Here is a 24000-nt window from a genome sequence, read left to right as displayed (position 1 = left end):
GTGAATGTCAGGTACACTGCAAGGGCGTTTTGTGGCACGATTCCTGCTGCGCCTCCCTAAGTGTATGTGTGTGTGTGTGTGTGTGTGTGTGTGTGTGTGTGTGTGTGTGTGTGTGTGTGTGTGTATATAACATGTCCTTGTCCTTTATAAATAGATAAGATCGCTGTTTCCTGATCATTCAAAACCTGGACAGTCGACAAAACTAACTTGTTATCAAAACACACACACATACACACACAATCATTTTGCCTTGAGCCTTTAGTTTGTCACATGGGAGCATCAAAACAGCATAACAATGAGGGAGAGGAAGCTAGTGGGCATCAACCAGACCATAGGCAGCTTTATACACTGACACATGGACACAAGAGCAAAAGCAGAAAAAAAGACCTACCCTACACACACACACACACACACACACACACACACACACACACACACACAGAGAGTATACTGTATAGTATACATATATTGCACAAAAGTACATTTAGAGCTGCCATCTGGAGACTTTTGTGTATCTTCTTTAAAGGCCCTGTGTGTGTGTATGTGTGTGTGTGTGTGTGTGTGTGTGTGTGTGTGTGTGTGTGTGTTTGGTTGGTTGGTAATTCTCCAAATCCAGTGGTGTGTAACCCCGCAAATGTCTCCTTCCACCTTCTTTCTTTCTCCTTCCTTCCTGCAGATGAATAGTCTCCCTCTGTCTCATACTTCACACACACACACACACACACACACACACACACACACACACACACACACACACACACACACACACACACACTCACACACTCACACACATTCACAAACTGCACTAAGCTTCATGGGACAGCAGTGTGAATAGATAAAATCGCACATGCCTTTGACAGCACCAGTTACACGGCTCTAGATGTAAATAGGACGATGTCTTTTGGCACACTGACATATGAAGGTCGGTGCTCCCTGTGACTATGCGTGCAGCCTTGTGCTGCCATCTGTTGGCATGTTACAAAATTTGTCTCAAAACCACGTCGTTGCAGCTGGAGTGTGATTTACACTAATATATACTGCTTGAACAGTACAATACCAGCTAGATGGTTCACAGAAGTGCGTAACAGCAACAATCCATCTTCACAATCATAACACACATATAACAGAAGAAAAATAATATAAAGCTCTAAAGCCAGAAGTACAATCAGTAAACATCAGGATTCCTTAGCTACAGACAGGCGCTAAAAGCTGCTAGAGCTAAACACCTGAGCAAACTCATAGAAAATAACAAAAACAATCCCAGGTTCCTTTTCAGTACAGTCGCTAAATTAACAACAAATCAGGGATCTGAAAAATGTGTTCCATCACAGTTTAGTAGTGAAGACTTTATGAATTTCTTCACTGAAAAAATAGATAACATTCGAAAAACAATTGTGGCAGTTCAACCTCTGACAGCATCTCCTGACACAATCGTACTTACAACCCCACAACTACACTGTTTTACATGTATAGGACAGGAAGAGCTGTATGATGCTATTATGAAAGCTAAATCAACAACATGTCAGTTAGATCCAATTCCCACTAAACTACTGAAGGAAGTGTTATATACAGCTGGTGAGCCTCTTTTAAATATTATTAACTCCTCACTATCGTTAGGTCATGTCCCTAAATCCCTCAAGTTAGCAGTTATTAAGCCCCTCAAAAAAAAAACCTAATCTGGATCCAAACACGCTATCGAATTACAGACCAATTTCAAATCTCCCATTTATGTCTAAGATTTTAGAAAAGATTGTCGCTGCCCAGTTATGTAACCACTTGCAGGAGAACAATATCTTTGAAGAGTTTCAGTCAGGTTTTAGGCCCCATCATAGCACAGAAACTGCTCTAGTTAAAATCACTAACGACCTGTTTTTAGCTTCAGACCAAGGCTACATCTCCCTATTAGTTTTACTAGATCTTAGTGCTGCGTTCGACACTATAGATCATGATCTTCTCCTCGATCGCTTACAGAATTACATCGGTATTCAGGGACAGGCATTAAGCTGGTTTAAATCCTACCTGTCCAATCGTTACCATTTCGTAGATTTAAATGGAGAGCTATCCAGGATAATGCTAGTAAATTATGGCGTGCCACAAGGGTCAGTTCTGGGACCCCTGCTTTTTACAATATACATGCTTCCATTAGGAAATATTATTAGAAGGCATGGAATTAGCTTCCATTGTTATGCTGATGATACCCAGCTATATATTTCATCCAAACCAGGCGATACAGCTCAATTAGCTCGCATAACTGAGTGTGTTGAAGAAATAAGAGATTGGATGACCCATAACTTTCTGCTATTAAATCCTGATAAAACGGAGATTTTGCTCATCGGCCCAAAAAATAGTACACAGAAGCTCCAGCATCTCAGCCTGCATTTAGACGGTTGTTCTGTAACTACTAGTTCAACGGTAAAAGACCTGGGAGTTATTTTAGACAGCAACTTATCTTTTAAAAATCACATCAATCAAGTTACAAAAACAGCCTTCTTTCACCTTAGAAATATTTCTAAGCTAAGAAATATGTTATCTATATCTGATGCAGAGAAGCTCGTCCATGCGTTTATGACCTCTAGAATAGACTACTGTAATGCATTACTAGGTGGATGTCCTGCATCATTAATAAACAAGCTTCAGTTAGTTCAGAATGCCGCAGCAAGAGTTCTTACTAGGTCAAGAAAATACGATCATATAACCCCAATCTTATCGTCCCTACATTGGCTTCCTATTAAGTTTCGAATAGACTACAAACTACTGCTCCTCACTTCTAAAGCACTAAATGGTTTGGCTCCCATGTATCTATCCAGTCTCTTAACACGCTACAATCCGTCACGCTCCCTGAGATCTCAAAACTCTGGGCTTCTAGTAGTTCCTAGAATAGCAAAGTCAACTAAAGGCGGTAGAGCATTTTCACATTTAGCTCCTAAACTCTGGAATAGTCTTCCTGACAGTGTTCGGGGTTCAGATACACTCTCCCAGTTTAAGTGTAGATTAAAAACATATCTTTTTAGCAAAGCCTACACATAACACACATCACGCACATCACATCACAACCTTGTGCTCCAGAACATCTGATCACATGCACATTATCAACTTGTGCTGTTAATATCATGAACAGCAGCTACGCTAATTCCTCTCCACTGCTTCTCTTTCTCTCCCCATCCCGAGGCTTCCTGAGGTTTGGCCAGCTCCAGTCACGTCCCACCTCGTGAAGATTATGGACCTATGGATGATCATGGAGAAGTAGATGCCGAGTGTTTAAAGGCCCTGGCATGGAGAAGCTGATGCTGGATCTATGATGATCACAAATTGTTCTGTATTGTTGAAAGATTTATGACCAAACTTTTGATGTCACCCATATGAGGATGGGTTCCCCTTTGAGTCTGGTTCCTCTCAAGGTTTCTTCCTCATATCATCTAAGGGAGTTTTTCCTTGCCACTGTCGCCACGGCTGCTCATCAGGGACAAACGCACACCATTCACCTTCACTGTTGTTTTCTGTAAAGCTGCTTTGAGACAATGTCTGTTGTGAAAAGCGCTATACAAATAAACTTGACTTGACTTGACTTGACTTGTCTGCTGATGCCTGGGAGCCAATGCTGCTCAGGAGCATCCCATAAACAACTTTTTACAACAAACAATAAACCAGGGTTCACCTTAATCCTGGCAAAAAAAGATTGTGTGCTTGAAGGAGCCACAGGAGGAGGTGACGGAGGAGCATTCAGAAGCAGAAGTGTGCTAAATATGATCAGAGCTCAAATTTCAATACAGAGTCGATCTTGAACAATCAGACCACGGTTCTTTTATTCGGTAAGATTGTAAATTGTACCTTAAAATCTTTTAATGTTGCAGTCCTCTGTTTCCTAATCAAGATTTGAAAATAGAAAGGATTCCTGGATCCGGTTTGGCCCTCACACTTTCTGAAGCCCTGACTGTCTCACCTACAGAACTCCTACTGATCAATTTAATTAGAGCCGTATTCCGATAAATAAAATGACCCAATGCGCCTCAGAGGTTGCCAGATATTTCTTGAGATGAGCTTTCCAAAGGCTTGGAGACACTTTTTCAGGAAAAAATTGGGAAATAGAAAATGCTGACTGTTAAAGCAGAACTTCTTTTTATTCTTATTTGCTGTCCACATCGATAAGACACACAAGAAAAAAACGATTAAAAAACAAACACATAGGAAGTATAATATGATGATCCATGAATAAGATGGCAACCAATTAATATTTAACAAAGGGGAGGTGAAAACTGCCCCAACGCTTTATTAGTGCTCAACCACAAGCCACTGAACTTCTTTATTACAGCAGATGCCGTTTTTCAGAGCACACAAGATCATCAGGGACTCTTTCCATCCCAGTGTTCAACCTCCTTCCATCCTTCCAGCAGAACATACAGGAGAACTGATGTTTTCACCACCTGGAATCATCATGCAGTTCTACTCAATTCTAAAGATATTCTGTATCTGTATCCCCGCTCTCTCTTTATATATACACACATATACATAAATAACTATATATCATTGTAGAGTCATTATATGTTTATATATCTAAAGAGTTATTCGAGTTATAGCATTGTAGATTAATAATCTATCCATCTTTCTATCTAACGTAAATCCAGCATATTCCTAGATGTAATTCTATAATTACATTGTAATTACAAGATGGCTTTTATGCTCATTTCTTTTATTAACCTTTTTTACAGAAATGACCATAATTATTATAAAAATACCACCAAGGACGAAACAAAGTGCATTTGGAAAGAAAGTTATCTCAAGAGCTTCGTTTGTGTTCATGAAGTTCTGATGCCTTGTTTCTAAAGTGTGAAGTGTGATGGTGGAGTTTCCATTGCAGGAGTCTGGAACACAATGTTCCATAATAGGTTTGATTGCAAAATTCAAAAGCAGCATTCTGTACAACTTCACTTATTTATGAAGCCCATCTGAAGCCATCCAGTGAGTCGTTTTAATACCCTGAAAGTAAAGCGGTAACCAAATTTGCATCTATGACACTGTTAGGTGTCAGGGACGGAGACGAAGCAAAGATTAGGTAACAAACACACACATCGACTAGACGGGAATGAAATATACAGTACATGAGCATGTCAAGGATACGACATACAATAACAACAACACTTACTACACCAAACGCCAGGCTGCGTCTCGATCAGATCTCTAGTTTACTACTCAGGGTGCTGATCAAGAAGCCATTAAATGATGTGTGTCAATCGCAAAATCCTGTAACTAGACTATTCACTTTCTAAACAAATCCCACAATGCACCAGGAGAGCATCAAGGCTCACTATGTGTATATATATACATACATGTATAATGTTAATAAAATTAAGTCATCAGTATCCCAACATGTAGTAAACCTGAACCCATACTCGTCTACAAAATATACTGATTCCCAATCTACTGAGCTGAAACACCTTCCTGTAGTCCATACAAACATGATGAATGTTCTGGTCCTCACTGTGCATAAACCTAAAATATGAAACACTGCATGACTCTCCTGCAACATTCTCATGCACGTTTAGGTTGATTGCAGTCAAATGTATTGCTTTGACACAATTTTTCGGAGTAAGATGTAGTCTTCACTAAACAGAGTTAAGACTGAAGAACCCAAACAGACACAGACGTGTATGCAGATGTTGTGTGTGACAGGCCGTGGTTATACAGCAGGGGGTCTCAATGGGGTAGAACGCTACTGATTCAGAGACAATATGCCTGACTGTTTAATCCTGGAAGCCCAGCAGGACATTGTTTAATTTGAAATACATAAAATAGAAGACATAAAAGAAGAATGAATATGACCAAAGTTTTCTTAAGAAAAATAAGAGGCTTATCTTCAGCCATTAACAGGACATCCTTTTGCTGTCTCTCAATGTTGCTTAATTACTGCACCACGCTGCCTGAGATCCTTTAGCACTGCTTGACTGCTCACACCTTCTCTCTGGGTAAGAGGTAAGTATACTTCAAGGATTTTCTCTGTTCTGGCACTGAGGTGGTGGAATAAACTTCCTGTAGATTTCCCTGGCTATCTTCAGGTGACAGGTGAAGACCTGCTTTCTCCTGAAACACTTAAACTTACACATTCCTCTGAGTTGTAGGCTGATGGTATCTTAAGTTTGTAATCTAGTGATCCAGTGTAAATGTATTCACTGATAGAGACACAAAGCACTTCTGGACGTCGCTCTGGATAAGAGCTTCTGCTAAATTATCTAAATGTAAACTATATATCACACCTACACTATATAGGCATATGTATAGTTATGCAGGATGTCTGAAATGTTCCCTTCATTTCAACTAAGTAACTCAAACCTGTTCCAGCATGACAATGAAGCTCTGCACAAAGTAAGCTCCAAGAAGATGTGCTTTACATGGGTTGGAAGATTTGGCCTCCTCACCTTCTCACCTACATCAGTACCTGATTTTACTGAACTGGCTGAATGAATCTCCATGAACCAACACAAAATCTAGTGTCTTCACAGAAGAAAGAAGCTTATTATAAGAGCAAATGGAGACTAACTGTGGAATGGGAAGTTCATGCTGAAGTGTCCACAAACTTTTGCTCATCTGTTTTTTGTTGTTTTTGCTTACACTCTCATACACTAGGTGGCATTAAATATTATTTAAAGGTGTGCAATTAAAATGTAACACACACACACACACACACACACACACACGTGTTAGAAATTGGATTTAATCCTGAACGTTCTGTCACCGACTCATCCATTACTGAGCAGTGGACATTAAACAGCATGACAGACTAAACACGCTAATAAGTTACATTTGCATTCAGACACACACACACACACACACACACACACACACACACATAAATTTTCAGAGAGCTGGGAGAGGAACATCTAGTATTCCTATCTCCTCCTGAGCCTCCATGCCCTTCACTATGCATTAGTGCTGAAGACTTGCACCACAAAGTGGCTCATGAACAAGAAAGGACAGAGGTATCAGAAGTGTGTGTGTGTGTGTGTGTGTGTGTGTGTGTGTGTGTGTGTGTGTGTGTGTGTGTGTGTGTGTGTGTGTGTGTGTGTGTGTGTGTGGAATACAGATAACCATGATTCATGTTCTATTTCTTGGCAGATCCTTAAGTTGAGAAATTTTAAATAAGGTTGAGAATATCAGTGTATCCAAGATTATACACAAGAACTCTTCAGCTATGAATTAGAAGCAGGTGCACATGATCAATGACGTGTACCTACAGTAGGTCAGGTGACATCAGTAAATACACATGCATTATGCAAACCATCATCCAAGTCTTAACATTCATGCATTCACTGAGCTTATATACAGGATATAAAAAAATTCTAATATAGGACCTTAACTCATTATCAAGGTGGTATCAAAGAGTTTCGGGACAGGTTTTGTAACACACCAACAGATGGCAGCACAGGGCTGCACACACAGTCACAAGTAGCGCCGACCTTCATAAGTCAGTGCGCCAAAAGACATCATCCAGTGTAACTGGTGCTGTTCTGACCATGTGCGTTACCACGTCTGTTATTTTGACCACGGTCGCACTTCTACACCCACACTACTTGCCAGTTTTGGCGCCTACGTTCTTCCCTCTTCCTGAAGATGATGATCCGGCTCACCGTTTTGACACCGCTGAGATCTGATTCGCTTCGAAAAGAAGACTTCCAGGACACGTTCCAGAAGAACACTGGGGGTGCAAGTGGACTGTTTTAAAGGTGACAGTGTGAAAGCGTATATAAATAAAGTGCTTTCTTGTAAACAGAGCGAGTTTTAAACTTTTGATATCACCTCGAATAATCCAATTCCATGGGTTAGAAAGATTTTACACAAGAAGTACCATTAAGGTGAGAAGTGTAGAAGCTTTAAAAAGTGCATACAATCACAAGGAATCAGCCCTAAACAGACCACATAAGATCTTATAACAATATCTTCTACTAATAATGAGGATAATGAGGGTAAGACAGAAGCCTGAAGTCTTTAGAAATGATTTGTAGGACAGCCTGAAAGCAGTAGGATTATTCTCATCTGTAGGTAATATAGAGGGAAGATAGATGCTTTAAAAAGGTTAATAAGGTAGAGCCCCAAAACATAAAGCCATAAAACCTCCACGAGGTCTTGCTTAGCTTTTATTGTTAATATTTTTACATCAGAGACATTAGGTACATGTGAATATACTGTATATATGCACTGGAATTATTAAAATATTAAAAGTAAACAAACAACAGTGTCAATTCCTGAATACTTATACAAGAAAACCACTTTACTCGCCTCCATTTACGTTTACATTCACGCCATTTAGCAGACGCCCTTATCCAGAGCGACGTACAAAAGCCACCAGTCTTTTTTTTTTTTCATGCACGCATTTTTGAGCATTATTTCCTCTGCTTCCCTGCTTTTCATTTCCTTTTTGCTTCTTTGTTTCATGATATTGCCCTGCATCGTCCTAAGCATTTGATCAATTAAGCCCTGCCTGTTTCTGCATTAGATTTTGTTTTTTAGTCGATTTCGGTGTTTTTGAATAAATCCTCTGCTTATATCCAACTTATTCCGCTTCATGACACACAATTTAGGGCGTAAATCGAGAGCAGAAGGAGCACTTTCACATTCCAGTCATTACTTCATGCACATAAAGACAAGAGCAGCAGATAATTGGGACGAAATACAGCTACTCTAATGGGTACAACGCCTGAGCTGGCGACAAAAAGTCTCCTCTCACTGCTGTGACACTCGCATCAACAAAAGAACAGGCAGCTCGCTTCTGGCTCACCACTACAATCATTTCTCTTTTTTGTTTTGAAAAAAAGACAAGAGCAGCAAATAAATGGCAATCTAGGCACATTAGAAGAGGTTCAGTCAAGTAACTTCTGTGTTAAAAAGAGAGATAAGGAGGGAGAAATCTCTATTACCTTTCATCTTCTCATCTTGCCAACATTGTGCACTGTAATTGCCATCAATTAGGAGGATGCAAGAACACTGTTTTAGGAATGTACATGTTTCATATCCGGTTACTCCAAAGATGGTTGGAGAAGAGGAAGATCTTCTGTATTATACCACCTCAGTTTGATCCAAAAGAAATTTCCAAAATGCATTGCCACTGATTTCACCTTCTTTGAATTATGGTGCCATTTTTTGTTGGCTTAGTTTTCAAGTACAGGTATGTCTCCACTTACCATAATTTCAAGTTCGATGGACTCATTGTGACGCATCTCCATCATAACTTGTGGAATACATGTATATAAAACTTCAGGGAGGTTCCTACCCTGTTCCTTCCCTTCTAAAATACCACACAAAGAGAACACACTTATTGTGTAAAATCAGAATCCCAAACATTAGTGCTAAGAGGAACCTCTGTATCATTTCTCTGAGATGATAAGGTTCCTCCAGGAGCAGCATAATCATTAACAGGAACGTAGTCAGAGCAGAGACAATGTGTCTCATTTATATTTATCTTCAACGACAAAACAGTATAAAAAGGGCTAAAAGTGTCGTGGTAATATACGACAGATCCTAAACCTGTACTTACAAAGTATTTATATCCATTCAGATGGAACGCTTTGATATTACTGAATACACTATACAATTTTATTTTATATCAGTGGCACTAAATAACTCTTTTTTTCTTGGATTTGAAGCCTAACACATAAGAAGTGTGTAAGAAAGTGTGTAAAAGCTCCCCTACTGCCCTAAAGAGCCTCGGTAACAACCTGACCCCATCGATTTAGCATGATTAAGAGCGAAAGTGAAGGTGCTGAGCCTCCTGCTGCACACTAAGCCAATAAGAGTATTAGAAACCTGGTAAACAAAAGCACTGATGAGTCCCTGAGCTTGGCTGATTAGCACAGAAGTAGACCTATAATGATTATTAGCTCGCTGTTAATCTTCTCAAATACTCTCCATACCTCTCGTGCTCATTCTCAACTCAGGTTTTTTTTGTGCCGACGATGAAAGACAAATGAATTGTAATTAAATTAATGAAATCCAACGCTTCTGTACAAAAGCAGCACCGTATTAACATTGGAGCTATTGTTAAACTAAAGCTCATATCCTTCTGGTGTGAAATGAAGCTTTTCAGTATTACATGAGCAGCAGTGGAATGCATTGATAAAGCAGTTCATGGGATGAAAAAAACCCGAAGTGGAACGATTATTACGTGGAAACACAAAAACTGCGTTACTGTGTGTAATGGGAGAGAGAACGTGGCTTCTTTAGACTTTTATTTATAGGATAAATCATCAGAACACAGAGGTAGAAAATAACCAATGACATTTTTACTCACCTTGAGTAGTTCTTCGTAATTTTACTTTTAATTAAGTATATTTAGTTTAAAGTATTTTACTTGGCTAAGTTTTTAAATCATATCATTACTAAATAAACGTTCTTTCAGCTTCTCCCATTAGGGGGCGCTACAGCGGACCATCCGCATGTTTGATTTGGCACACGTTTTACGCTGGATGTCCTTCCTAACGCAACCCTCCCCATTTATCCGGGCTTGGGACCGGCGCTAAGGCTTGTGCAACCCTAATGGCTGGAGTTGGTTCCCTGACCGGGGACCCGGGCCACAGCGGTGAGAGCGCCGCATCCTAACCACTAGACCACCAGGGGACATCGTTACTAAATAAATAATTAAAAATTTTAAAAGGTCTAAAATGAGAAGTTTTTTTTTCACTTTGTAGGGTAAATGTGTCAGAGAAGTATGTGAGGGTGGTGCAGGACATGTATGAGGACAGTGTGACAGCAGTGAAGTGTGCAGTAGGTACAACAGACTGGTTCAGGGTAAAGGTTGGACTGCATCAAGGATCGGCCCTGAGCCCTTTCCTGTTTGCAGTGGTGATGGACAGGTTGACGGACGAGGTCAGACAGGAGTCTCCCTGGACTATGATGTTTGCAGATGATATTGTGATTTGTGGTGAGAGTAGAGAGCAGGTTGAGAAGAGCCTGGAGAGGTGGAGATATGCGCTGGAGAGAAGGGGAATGAAAGTCAGTAGGAGTAAGACAGAGTACATGTGTGTGAATGAAAGGGAGGGCAGTGGAGTGATGCGGTTGCAGGGAGAAGAGGTGGAGAAGGTGGAGGAGTTCAGGTACCTGGGGTCAACAGTGCAAAGTAATGGAGAGTGTGTTAGAGAAGTAAAGAAAAGAGTGCAGGCAGGGTGGAGTGGGTGGAGAAGAGTGACAGGAGTGATTTGTGATAGTAGGGTATCTGCAAGAATGAAAGGGAAAGTTTATAGGACTGTGGTGAGACCTGCGATGTTGTATGGATTAGAGACAGTGGCATTGAGTAAAAGACAGGAGGTGGAGCTGGAGGTAGCAGAGCTGAAGATGTTGAGGTTTTCGTTGGGAGTGACGAGGATGGACAAGATTAGAAATGAGTTTATTAGAGGGACAGCACATGTAGGATGTTTTGGTGACAAGGTGAGGGAGGCGAGATTGAGATGGTTTGGACATGTGCAGAGAAGGGACATGAATTATATTGGTAGAAAAATGCTGAAGATAGAGCCACCAGGTAGGAGGAAAAGAGGAAGGCCAAGGAGGAGGTTCATGGATATGGTGAGGGAAGACATGCAGGTAGTTGGTGTGAAAGAGGCAGATGTAGAGGACATGGTGGTGTGGAGACGGATGATCCGCTGTGGCGACCCCTAATGGGAGCAGCCGAAAGAAGAAGAAGAAGAAGAAGAAGAAGAAGAAGAAGAAGGGTAAATTCCAGTGATGCAAACGGAACTGTATGTTAGCTGAATTCCGAACCACCAACAGGAACCGTCTCATTAATGCACTTAATAAGAAAGAAGAAGCGAGTATACGTGTGGATGTTTTAATTACCCTGCAAACATACAAAAAAACAAGAAACATAGATGAAGAAGTAAAATACAAAATAAGATGAAACTTAAAGACAAACCTGAGCTACAGCAGACTGACAGAAGTGATGGAAGACGAGAATGATGGGATGATAAGCGTGAGAAAAAACGTGTGATGCGAGATGAGATCACATACAGGTGCTAATCGTCTGTAAATTAGAATCAGGAACAGTTGATTTGTGACATGTGACATGCAGTGGCTGAGGATTATTTGTTTAATTTCGGTCCTAGGCTGCTCGGAGGATTGACAATAAACTCTTGAATCCTATATAAAGTGTTTGTAGGTATAATAATGAATATCTTACAGCGAGAAAACCCTCCAGAAGAAGAACCTAAAGCATGGTGTTGAGGAATCACGTCACCAAAAATAATTACGACTGCTGTGGATATTTATAAAGACCCAGCTAATAGCAGAATAATGTTCTTTTCATTTCCTTTTAATAATATTGTTGTGATGTTCCTGTTGTTGCTTTTGCCTTGTGTTAGCCAACAGGCTAGCAACCAGCCCACGTTGCACTTCACACTGTCCCCAGTGAAGGCTTTGCTGACAGAACTTGTAATTAGACGATCTAGTTACTCTAATGGGTTCCGTGTTGGAGCTACAGAGAAGTCTCTACTGGCTGCTGCAGTGCAAAAAACTAATTCTCCTACCTGAGATTTCTGCCAAATGCCATAAATGTTCAAATCCCAGGTTTCTACAAACTGAGTAGAAGAGGCCATTGGGCCATCCAGGTCCATCACACACAAGGGGACAACTTGAGTACGGCACATTTGTCCTGGTGTCCTTTAATTAGAATGAATAACTTTTGTAAGCAGTAAGTAATAGTAGGTGTTGGTTTCCTCCACATGCTGTAGCATCTAATTAACTTTTGAAGGCTCTTCTTTCCCCTCACCCATTTAAAGAGGAAATCAGATGAGTTTTGAAAATCTCTGGGGCTGCAGGAGAAGTCTTCTATCAAACCGATTTTCATACAATTGAAGAGTGGTGTTTCCAAATTTCTCATTTCCATTCTCAATCTAAAAGGGAATGCTGCAGTGAGAAGTGGTTTTACACAGAAGGAAAAAAAGGATTCTTCAGGATATAGAATGGTGAATCACTTTTTAGCTCCTCAAAATCTTTCTGCTGGGCCTAGGGTAGGGTAGGAAAAAAAATATTGATAGTAGTTGAAGAGCCCTAAACATGTCTAGAGCTCCAGGAGATTTTTTTTAGGACACCAGGGCTTTGACTACTTGGATAGACTTGGGGTGTGAGATGATACCTTGGCTATTGATGATGTGGCTGAGCTTCAATCTTCTTTTGATGACACTTGGCTTGATCTTCAATTCATATTGGATTTTTCACTTAATGACCAGGATTGTTGGATTGGAAGAATGATGGTGAGCATGGTAAATCACCAATGAGCGTACCCCATTGAGGCATCTTTTAAGTTGAGCTCAATGAGCTGCCAATAGTCATCTGACTCCATCAAAAAAAATACAGAAGATGCCCACACAGAAACTGAAGGACCTACTTCCTTGAGATGTCTGTTCTTCTTCTTTAAATTTGAATATTTTTCGTTATTTTGCTTTTTTGAGGGATCTGACATCACCATTGTCTATGTATTGGGTTACACCACTGACATTCCCAAGATCATGTGAATACTACATTCAGGTTGTGTGTGAGATTTAGTGAAATCCACCTGGAGCATATTTCTGAAGGATGAGGACTGTTGAGGGGATGCTTTAGAGTCTAAAACACCCATTGGGCAATAGATTAGAGTCTTGATTATAATTTTGCAGAAGTGTTCAGTTCCAGGCCTCATGCACAGATTCTCACCTCAATCAATCCCCAAGTTATCACTCTGACCCAAAAACGTCTTATTTTGCTAATTATTCACTAATGGCAAGTTCTTTGTGGTGTTAATTTAAATGGGTGGAGAAAAACTCTGGAGCTCTAAGTGTTTTTACACACAAGTGTTAATGACTTTGACATTATTAATGTTTTTATTACAGCTCAGGTCCATGTATGGTAATGATTCTGCTTGCGAAATAGTTCTGTAACTAATGTTACTTAATGGAAAACATTTTTTTAGATTACAACCATAGTTCAACGTCAGAAGAGTCATTCTGGGAAAATGACAAGCCTCTGTGATTTAACAGAAAGCTTTTAATAAAACCCATCATCTTTACACAAGTCATCAAACTGTCTTTACTGTGACAGAGCCTAATGAACAGTGAAGATTTTTATGATCTTTTTATTTTTTTCTGGAACCTTTCAGGACCAATCAGGACTACAAATAATTTTATTCGCTTTTCCTCACTTAGCTCTAATTCAGTTCTAATGCCTGCAGTAAAAAATTTCCTCTAAATGGTTTAAACAATATCTATAAGAGATAGGTTAAAAAAGGTCTCAAAGAGACATGAGTGGGACGAATGTCCAATGTTCTGATCCCAGGCAGAAAATAAAGATGGTCCTAAGAAGTAACACGAACGCAGAATGAAATCAAATGGCAAATGGGAGACCAGAGAAATGACTGTTTGGATCGATGGCAACAAACATGCTGTTAAAGATCATGATCCTGGAGGAGTGTTACTTCGTCTGACATGGGAACATCGTCCTGCCACTCGGCCACTATTGATTCACAGGCCATTTACTTAGTCTTTTAAACTCAGACACACATAGAGGACTAGTCAAATCTTTCACAATAAGTTAGAGAAGAAGAGGACAGCAGCAGGTCAGAAGAAAGATCTCCTTTTAGACAACAATTTGCTAATTATTAAAAGAAGAGTGGAAGATCCTTTACAGAAGAAGAAGGAGTAGGCCATTAAAAGCCATACAACCTACTGAAGATTTGCTTAACAACTGCACTGACAGGTCATTGTCCACGGAGACAGACAACGCTCAATGGTCTAATGATACCTCTGCAAAATCAGCACATCACCTGAATGATCTACCATCACTGTAATAGTCTGAAAAATCATTCGCCCTGCAGCCAAAATGATCTGTTCTGTCTGTCTTTGCCTAAATTTCCTTTCAAGACAAGAATCCATTTACAAGCTTAGAACCTTACAGCACTATGTCACAGATAGTAAGCCATAAAAGTGTCCAGATATGGATCAGTTCAAGGTCTCTTCTCATCTTGTCTCATCCCATCTCAATAATAGAGGTGATTAGTAAAAGGTGTTTTATACTGTAGAAGAATGGATCTGAGGTCCAGCATTTGTGTTACAGCAGATCTGTTTCTTATATACAGTAGAATATAAAAAACTACAGGCAGTAAAACTGGTGGTGGAGAACAAAGTCTTTAAATTCTACTCTGGAAAACTACTGTCCAATTACTAGATGTTATTCAACTTTTCACAAAACATACCATTGAGCATTAATCATTGCTCTTTCCAGAAATATCTTCCATCATTAGAGCAAATGTGGACTAGAGATAAAAACATTTTCCATTTAGGATATTTTATTAATTTTGTTTTTATTATAAAAAACAGGAACTTTTATTTAAAATTGTTTGGGAAAAAAAGTAAATTGTTTACAAATGTTAATAATAATAATAATAATAATAATAATAATAATAATAATAATAATAATAACAATAATAATAATAATAATAATAATAATTATTATTATTATTATTATTATTATTATAATCATCATCATAATAATGCCATGTTATTAATAATAATCATAACAATGTTATTAATAATAATTATAATAATAATAATCATGTTATTATTAATAATAATAATAATAATAATAATGATATTCATAATAATAATAATAATAATAATCATGTTATTAATAATAATAATAATCTTAATCATAATAATTATAATAATAATAATCATGTTATTATTAATAATCATAATAATAATTATAATAATAATAATCATGTTATTAATAATAATAATAATAATAATTATAATAATAATCATGTTATTATTATTAATAATAATAATAATAATAATAATAATAATAATAATAATAATAATAATAATCATGTTATTAATAATAATAGTAATAATAATGAAAACAATGATAATAAAAATAAACAATAATGTTAATTAATAAATTAAATGTTGTGCATTTTCCCCCCAATCTGTTCCAAAAGTGAACCAAACCACGACAAGGTATGTACCTAAATGTTAATTTTGTGTACCGTTACACCCCACATGATGAAACAAACCCATATTTGTCTGATAGAAACGAACATTTCCGTGAGCATATTCATGGACAACAAAGAGGGAAAGTAAAGTGACTGTGAACAGGACGAGTGGTGCAGTGTGTGATAGGGCAGGAGCTCAGGGCACAGATCTGGCTGGTGCTAATTGCTTTGGTAAACTGTAATTGAAACCATCATGCCAATGAAGCATTACTGAATTGAATTAGCTGAGATGCTGGAGAAGTGAATAATACACAGAATGGTGATGGTTGTGAAAACAGTGCACTTGCTGCATATGCCAATTGTACACATTCTCACAACCACCCACACACACACACACACACACACACACACACTCCTATGAACACAGGGCTGTCAGTTGCAGCCGTCGAACACACTGGTCCTGCTGTGAGCTCCTAATACAAGGATCCTAGTGTTGCAATTGCTGTGGCATGTCCGCACAAGCACACACACACACACACACACACACACACACACACACACACACACACACACACACACACACACACACACGCATAAGTCGCACACATTCCCCCATCTGTCTTTCTCCTGCTCTTTTACTGCCTTCATGAGAACACATTCAATTGCACCTGTCATTCCTGTAAACTCTGCTAATGAGAGATAAGCCCAACTTTTTGCATTTCATTGTCTGTCTGTACACAACATGCACAAACACACACACACACACACACACACACACACACACACACACACACACACACACACACACACACACGCACAGACAAATCTCATACAACAGTCTCAGCCCTCTATGAGGTGCCATCGCCTGCTCCTAATCTGAATAAATCCTGGTGCTGTGTTGGCTGTTAAGACAGTGATGGAGACAGAAATGGAAAAATGAAAATGATCTGCAGCTCTTATGGAATATTTAAAGGAGTTCAAATCAGTCTAGAAACTAAATCAGTGCTGATATTACAGTCAATACAGCATGTGCCCCAAAGAGTTCAATGAAAAATCCAGTTTATACAATTGTCCATTTCCCCCAATGTATTCAGGAAGTGAAAGTGTGCACATTCACCATTAACTATATGGTATAACTGTCTTATATCACCATGAACAAGACAAAGAAGAATCATCTACTGCAAAACCAGCATAAAAAAACATAATACTGAAGAGTTTTCTCTACTCAGATGAAATTTACATGGTGGTATGAAAATGTTTGGAGTCTCGCTCTGTACTTAATTTATCTACGTTCCTACACAATCACCTTCAAAATAGTCTCCTGGCACAACAATACATTCTTCTGAAGCATGTCAAGAACCTTCTGCGTGCTGGTGAGTCTTTAAGAACACCACACCTATCAATAAAATGCTGCAGTAATTCAACATCAGGCAGATTTTAAAATCCGATCACATCCAGGTCTTCCTGCAGGACAAGGCTTCAGAACACGCCACCAAAATGTCATAATATAAAGAGATAAGTATTGAAATGTCCATTATTAAGCTCTGAACTGAATCCTGCAGAGAACTTTTGGACTGGAGTTTAAGAACATAAGAACGGCCTGAGGTTCAATTCTGTTTCAGAGAAATGGGCAAAATATTAAGACATATTAACCAATAGGAAAAGGATTGTGGAACCTGGATCTGGGTTGCCATTGGGTTCCTGCTCCCCGGCAGGAATCAGGGCAGATTGAATATGGTGGATTTTTTTTTTTACATATCCAGCAAAAGCAAACTCCGTGAAGTATAATTGAGACTGTATATAAATCAGGCTTGGGGAGAACTGGCCCATATCCTGGCCAAGATGGGAAAACCACTTAACCACAATAATGGCACGTAGCCACGGCCTGCTGGACATCTACACAGAGAGATGTGAAATTGAATGTCGAGGAGAAACTGATCCAGCATTGAAAGATGAAAGGTTAGTGGCAATTATCAATTGAAGAGTAACAACTACAGTATAAGGTGAGCTTGTAGAGACTGCGTTTTGGCCCAGATTTGCACAAGAATCATTTCCATGGTCAAATGTTTCAGATCTCTTGCTGAAACCTGGCAACCCTGGTTCCTGATATAAGAGCTTCTGTGTTGACCTGTAAGAACTTAATAAAGATCACACATTATCTGCTAGGGGAAAAAAAGAAAAATAAATCTATGTATTTGAACCAAGTCTTTGCTGAATTATTTAAATTCAACATATTAAACACTATTTTGTTTATTAATAAATAACTTCAACAAATATGCAAACAAAATGTAAAAAATTCAGAAAGGGAAAAATACTAAACAAAAACAAGACTGCAATTTTTTGCATAAGTTACGTGTGAATTCCACATTATTCTCACTTTTCTGTTGAAATAAACTCCATTCTTCCAGGAAGCCTTTCCACTAGATTTTTGGGGTGTTGATGTGGGGATTGATGATCATTTTGCTATAAGCGCATTAGTGAGATCAGGTACCGATCGTGAGGAGGTGAGAAGGTCTTGGGAGGTCAGGGTTGTGTGCAGGACAGTCAAGTTCTTCCACACCGAACTTCACACCAACAACCATGTCTTAATGGAGCTTATTTAACATTGTGCACAGGAACGTTGTCATGCTGGAACACTGTTTTCACAGTGAAGGAAATTTTTAATGCGACCAGATAGAAAGAAATCTGATCCAACTGTGAGGAGGAAGTGGATATTGGAGACATATTGGAAGATCTGTGGAAAAGCACTGGATATTAAAAACTAGGAGATTGGTGGAGTAAAAGAAAGGGAGAAGAAAGAGAGGAAGACAATGGAAAAAAATGAATATGAAAAACAAAAAAAAACACTGCATGCATTGTCTACTTTTTAACACAATACATAACCCAATTTTCAGGAAGAACAGCAATGCAATAACGGGTCTCCTGGGAAGAGAAAACAATAAGCAGAGGGTGGGACTGAGGCGTACATATGCTCCAAACTCTTTGCGTGATCTCTTCTATATCCGTCTTCTTGGATTTTTTGTTCTATCATTTATCTTTCTCCGTCTCTTTCTTTTCATTATCTCATTTTCTCACAGTTCTTCTTTTCTTGTCCTGTCGCCTTTCTGTATTTTCCATAATCCTCTGCCTGCAAGTAGATATGCCGAGGGAAAGCAGCCTTTGATGCATGAAAGCTTTATTTTTGTTTACCTACACAATGTACAAATTCCAATGGGGGAAAAGTAGGAAGACTTGACTGGTGCATGCACTTTCCTTTCATTTTTCTTCAACTTCATCCTCCTCTACTTCCGCTCCTCTTCTTTTTCTTCTCCATTACATAGAAGTTCTGGTTGCTTTAATTCTATACCACTGTCCAGAGCATCAAACGTTTATAATTGAATGTGGCATTTATTAAAAACACTATGATCTGTGTTACAGTCGTAATGCACCAACAAATGCATCAGAAATCATCACAAATCCTTTCTAATATTACTAATCGCTTAACAAAGAACATTATTCGAATGATTTCTTACCTATTTCTTGGTCATGCAACATTCTGCGAAAAGGATTTTCTGTAATAAGGAAGGGAAGTGCTCCAAATTCCTATCATTAAAACGCTGCTGGATTTTTTTTTTAATCAACCTGCAAAATGTTAAAGAAGAAAAAGAAAAAAGGTCTTTGGACTAAAATCGGTGTGAACCTGTTTAATTAAGAGGAAATATCACATCAACACAGTTTAGAGTTAACCGCTTTACATCTCTTGTACAGCTTCAGCTACACAACCAACGCAATCCAAAAACCTTATCCAAGAAAAGGTCAACCTACTCAACATGAAGCACTAAATTGTTTCAAATGAGTTTCTAGTGGTTGATTTTTGAGATCAAGCCAACACTATGCTCACTTGGAAAGAAAATTGCGAGAAACACCTCGCATCGGATACGTTATGATCTAATTTCACGTCGGGCTGGTTTACAAGATGGCGTCGCCCGTCGTAGACACCAGTCATAACACCATCTGTTGTATGTGTGAGCGGCCAACAACAAGCACTACAGAAGGAGAAACAGGTCACAAGCTCATGTAGATGCTAAAGCAAAGGGTTCATGTCTTTCTTCGTGGGCTGTTGTTATGGAACCAGGGCGAGAAAACAAAAGAATTTGGATATGCCTTTAATCTCTAAAATAGAGCATATGCAATAGGTCATAGCATCTCCCTGACTTTCATACTTAAATAATTAAAGCAATAAATTATTGATTTGAGAAGAACACCAGCTCAATACTAGTTCATGAGTCCGTTTCATGCCACCGTCATGGCCATCGTGTAATGGTCATGTAGATGGGAGGAAAGAACAGATGTTGTGACAGATGCTGTATTGCCGGCCCACCTGGAAATGTCACTCTCTCCTTTGTGGGCACTAATGAGCACAAAAAAGAAATATAGAACAAATAACAACCCGAACCCAAAAGAAATAGAATGCTCTCAATCAATGGTATATATTAGGATAAAGAAGCATGCAGATTTTAACCCTTTGCATGAAGGCCATTTGTGCTTCTACATCACACCTGTCCTCCATCCAGTCTTCAAACCTGTTCTCCAAACTGAAGGGTTTTTATCTCAACTTCAATGGTAAGCTTTTGCTTGAATGAAACATAATTTACATAATGCAGTCTAAGCACTTAGAGGTCCACCTTGATGCACCTTGGCTCCTCTGTGAGTGTCTGCAAGCTATTTTCCTCCATAAATCATCTGTTCATATGCACTATTAGGAATAAAGCATCTCCGAAGACCAACACGTCCAAAAGATGAAACGAATTTTAGTAAAAAACTGACATTTCTCACTGTGTTTCAGTTCCTCAGATCTTCCATCGAGAGCAACTTAACCCAGGATAACAATCCAGGAATGGTGTGGTTCATCTCAACCTCCTGCTCGAACTACACTGAATAGCCTGAATAGATCACAAGCTGCACGATATCAGAGCCAAGAAGCAATTCGGACCTCACACACTGAAGGAAGCCCTGTGTTTCCGGTACCCGGTTCTGCTTCATCACACCACATCTGAACAGCTTTTTTCCTCCAACAGAGTTTACTGAACATGCCATATACAACAAATGAGCAAATCTGACCTTCACTTCACCTGATAGCACTGAAAGTGTGCTTCATTTCGTATGTTCTGTTTATTGTATTTAATATCTACAGTCTATAAAGATACACGTCGAGCGCAGATTTTTATTTCCATAAAACTATTAATTTCTTTAAAGTTATTAGTAGATGCTCTGCACTTTTAATATTTTGAAAGTGACCAATAATTTATGAGCAATATTTGATATGACGTCTGCTAAATATACATTTAATTGAATCTCATTGGCGGCTGCTTCATGTGGATCTTTAATGTATCGTATCTTTGGCTTCACATCGAGATGGGAATCAGCCTCACACCCGGTCGTGGATTATCACCTTGGTCACTTCCCAGCATTGAGGAGTTCAAGCTGTCGTTGATGTTTGTCTTTTTGACAGCAAAACCGACTGAATGGATCAAAATAATAACATATTTTTCTCTTTTTTTTTAGCTTTGGACAAATAGTTCTGGTTTTGTCCATCAGGCGAAATCGTTTTGGTGAACTCTAAACATTTTCTATCGACCTTGAGAGAAAGCGACTGTACGGCATCGGTGAACTAAAAAATTTTCAATCACCTTTTCACAATATCAGTGAATCTTTCCGAGCACCGCCGAGCCTCGGGTGAAGAAATACTAATGTGACATGGGTTAAACAACAAATAAGACCTTCAAAATACCTTCTCAAAATTTCTTGTACTTAAGACAGCACACTTCTTTTCTCTTATTTTGGAGTGCATCCTGATTTCTGTGTTAAATGTGTTGCCTGGCAGGTCTGAGGAAATCTTCTAAATATGACTTTTTTATGGTTTCCATCTCATCTGAACCTATTGCAATACCTCCATCTTCCACTAGGAGGTTATAACCCACAGTTCAAATGCCTCTGACACACAGTGTCGCGAAAAACGTGAATAAATAAAGATTTCAGGCCGACAATAAGATTTGATATGAATAATTTACAGGCATGAATAAATGATTTTAGCTAGCTATATTTAGCTAAACAGATCAAATGTGTTAAAAATTAATTTTTACTTGCATATCCAATCGATATTTTCTGTTTGGTTGGTGGTGAGAATGATTTTATTTCTGTGTGTAAAAAACCTAAACTATAAAATTACATGATGAATATTTTGTTAACAAAAAAACAAGACCACAGTTAATATTTTCAGTAATTTGATGAAAACAAACACAAGGATCTTTTTCCACATCTAATACCCCATATAGGTCTCCATAACATATACGGCTTAATGACTGTGATGAGATAATGACGGGGATGAGGTCTAAAAGAACAGATGTAGATGAAGATAAAACGTGTGGGAGTCTTTATACTCAATAGTGTGTGTTGTTTTTACTCCTACATTAATTTCGCATTGCGCGTGCAGCTCTTTTCGACGAGACACTAATTTAGCTTTTTATTCGAGACACAGGGTAAGTCAGGGTTTCCTGCTGTGTGCTACGAGATGTTGTGAGAACATTGCTGATCATGCTTTCTTTAAAGGCCATATCTATAAATATCTTCATGACACATAATAATACATTCATATGAATCTTATGATCAGGTATTCACAAACTTTGGTCGCTAAAGGAAGTTCTCTTAAGGAGCCTCGACGTTTCCTGCTGCGTTTCTGGGGGTAAATTCTGTCATTGGAAGTGCACCAGGAAGCTTCGTCATCTTATCGGCCTTTACTGCGTGCGATCAGATCCGATCAATCAGAACCGTTTTCTTTTAATTACTAATAATATGCTTATGGGTTCATTCATATGCATGATGAATATGCGATGTGCAAATGAAGCTGCCTTTGATGTACCTATTTAAAAATCCAAACCTACACAATATACAACAATTATAATGTGAATCTAAATGTAAACTGGGTCTGTCCTTCTTTTTCACTGCATCACCTTAGAGGGTCAAGTTCTAGAAGAAACCTTGTGGACGAATACATTTATCTTCAACCTTCAGAGTGATAAAATGGCCAAAGTGTGAATTCCAGCTTATCTGTAAAACACACTTACGTTGACAAATATGCCTGACAGTGGAGGACTACACCTCCTCGTGTCCCATCTTTTGTCCAATATCTGCTGTCTGGCCAAACCGGGGAACCTCGACTCGTCAGAGATCTCTGTGCGTTTAACGTGAAACATGACTCCAGATGCAGCTGTTCTGCAACTTTCTTCCAGCTTTTCTCTCAGGAAGGAGAGCATCTGTGTGTGGTTTGACTCGTGAAGGTGACCTTGTGTATGGAGGAGGAAGAGGAAGAGGAGGAGGAGGAGATGGCGGTGGTGGTGTCCACAAAGCATCTCATATTTTACCAAAATGTCATCGTCATGCTCTCACTTTATTTTATATTAGTTTTATTTCATTCACATCATTTTAATAAATATTTATTTTTGTAATCATGAAAATTACTATTAAATATTATGTTATTTGGACTACTTCACTTTTGCTTCTGGCTTTGTATTGTGCTCATATTGATCTTTTTTCGAGGTGGTTGAATGTTGGTTTTCATGCATCGATTACATTTAAATTATATTCCATATTTATTTGTTGTCTATCCAATAAATATGTAATAATAACTCAGTTAAAACAGCACAATCTCAATACCCCGTGTCACGTTAATCTCCCGATGTTGTTTCATATTTAAAATCCGAGCCCTGAGTTTGCTTCAAATTCATGTCCTTGCCAAAGAAGCTAAAGCGCAGCTATTTACAGGTTTATTTAGTGTGAGTTTGAAAGTCGTTTCCAGACTCGTCTGGTGCCAAAACCGGCATCACGCTAACAAGCCGCTCGCACGGCCCTTTTACAGATGCAGTCAATAATCCGTATTATATATCGGCGTGTTCAGGAGTAATAACGTTGGTTCACGAGTATAACAACAGATTTTCATTAAACACTGGATAGAAATTAGAAGTGGTGGTGCTGAAAAACTCAAATTTAAAGAATTGTAAGAATTTTCATTGTCACAAAGGGAAAAA

At 38.7% G+C, this 24000-nt stretch overlaps 1 protein-coding gene and 1 long non-coding RNA gene across 9 annotated transcripts in view; one reads left to right on the top strand and one right to left on the bottom strand.

Moving 5' to 3' along the window:
• The window catches only part of ptprua (protein tyrosine phosphatase receptor type Ua), a gene marked incomplete at its 3' end in the record, with an annotated part of 163369 nt that overhangs the window by 133109 nt on the left and 6260 nt on the right, over positions 1–24000 (bottom strand). The window lies entirely within an intron of this gene.
• The window catches only part of LOC310727181, a 91447-nt gene continuing 82559 nt past the window's right edge, over positions 15113–24000 (top strand). Inside the window, exon 1 of the long non-coding RNA XR_014533944.1 lies at positions 15113–15129. This is a non-coding gene — a long non-coding RNA (uncharacterized lncRNA). The remainder of the gene's footprint in view (positions 15130–24000) is intronic.

The sequence above is a fragment of the Silurus aristotelis genome (assembly GCF_946808225.1).
Source record: "Silurus aristotelis genome assembly, chromosome: 6".
NCBI lineage: Eukaryota > Metazoa > Chordata > Actinopteri > Siluriformes > Siluridae > Silurus > Silurus aristotelis.
Note: the sequence above shows the minus strand (reverse complement) of the source record. Positions and strands in the feature narration are given on the sequence as shown.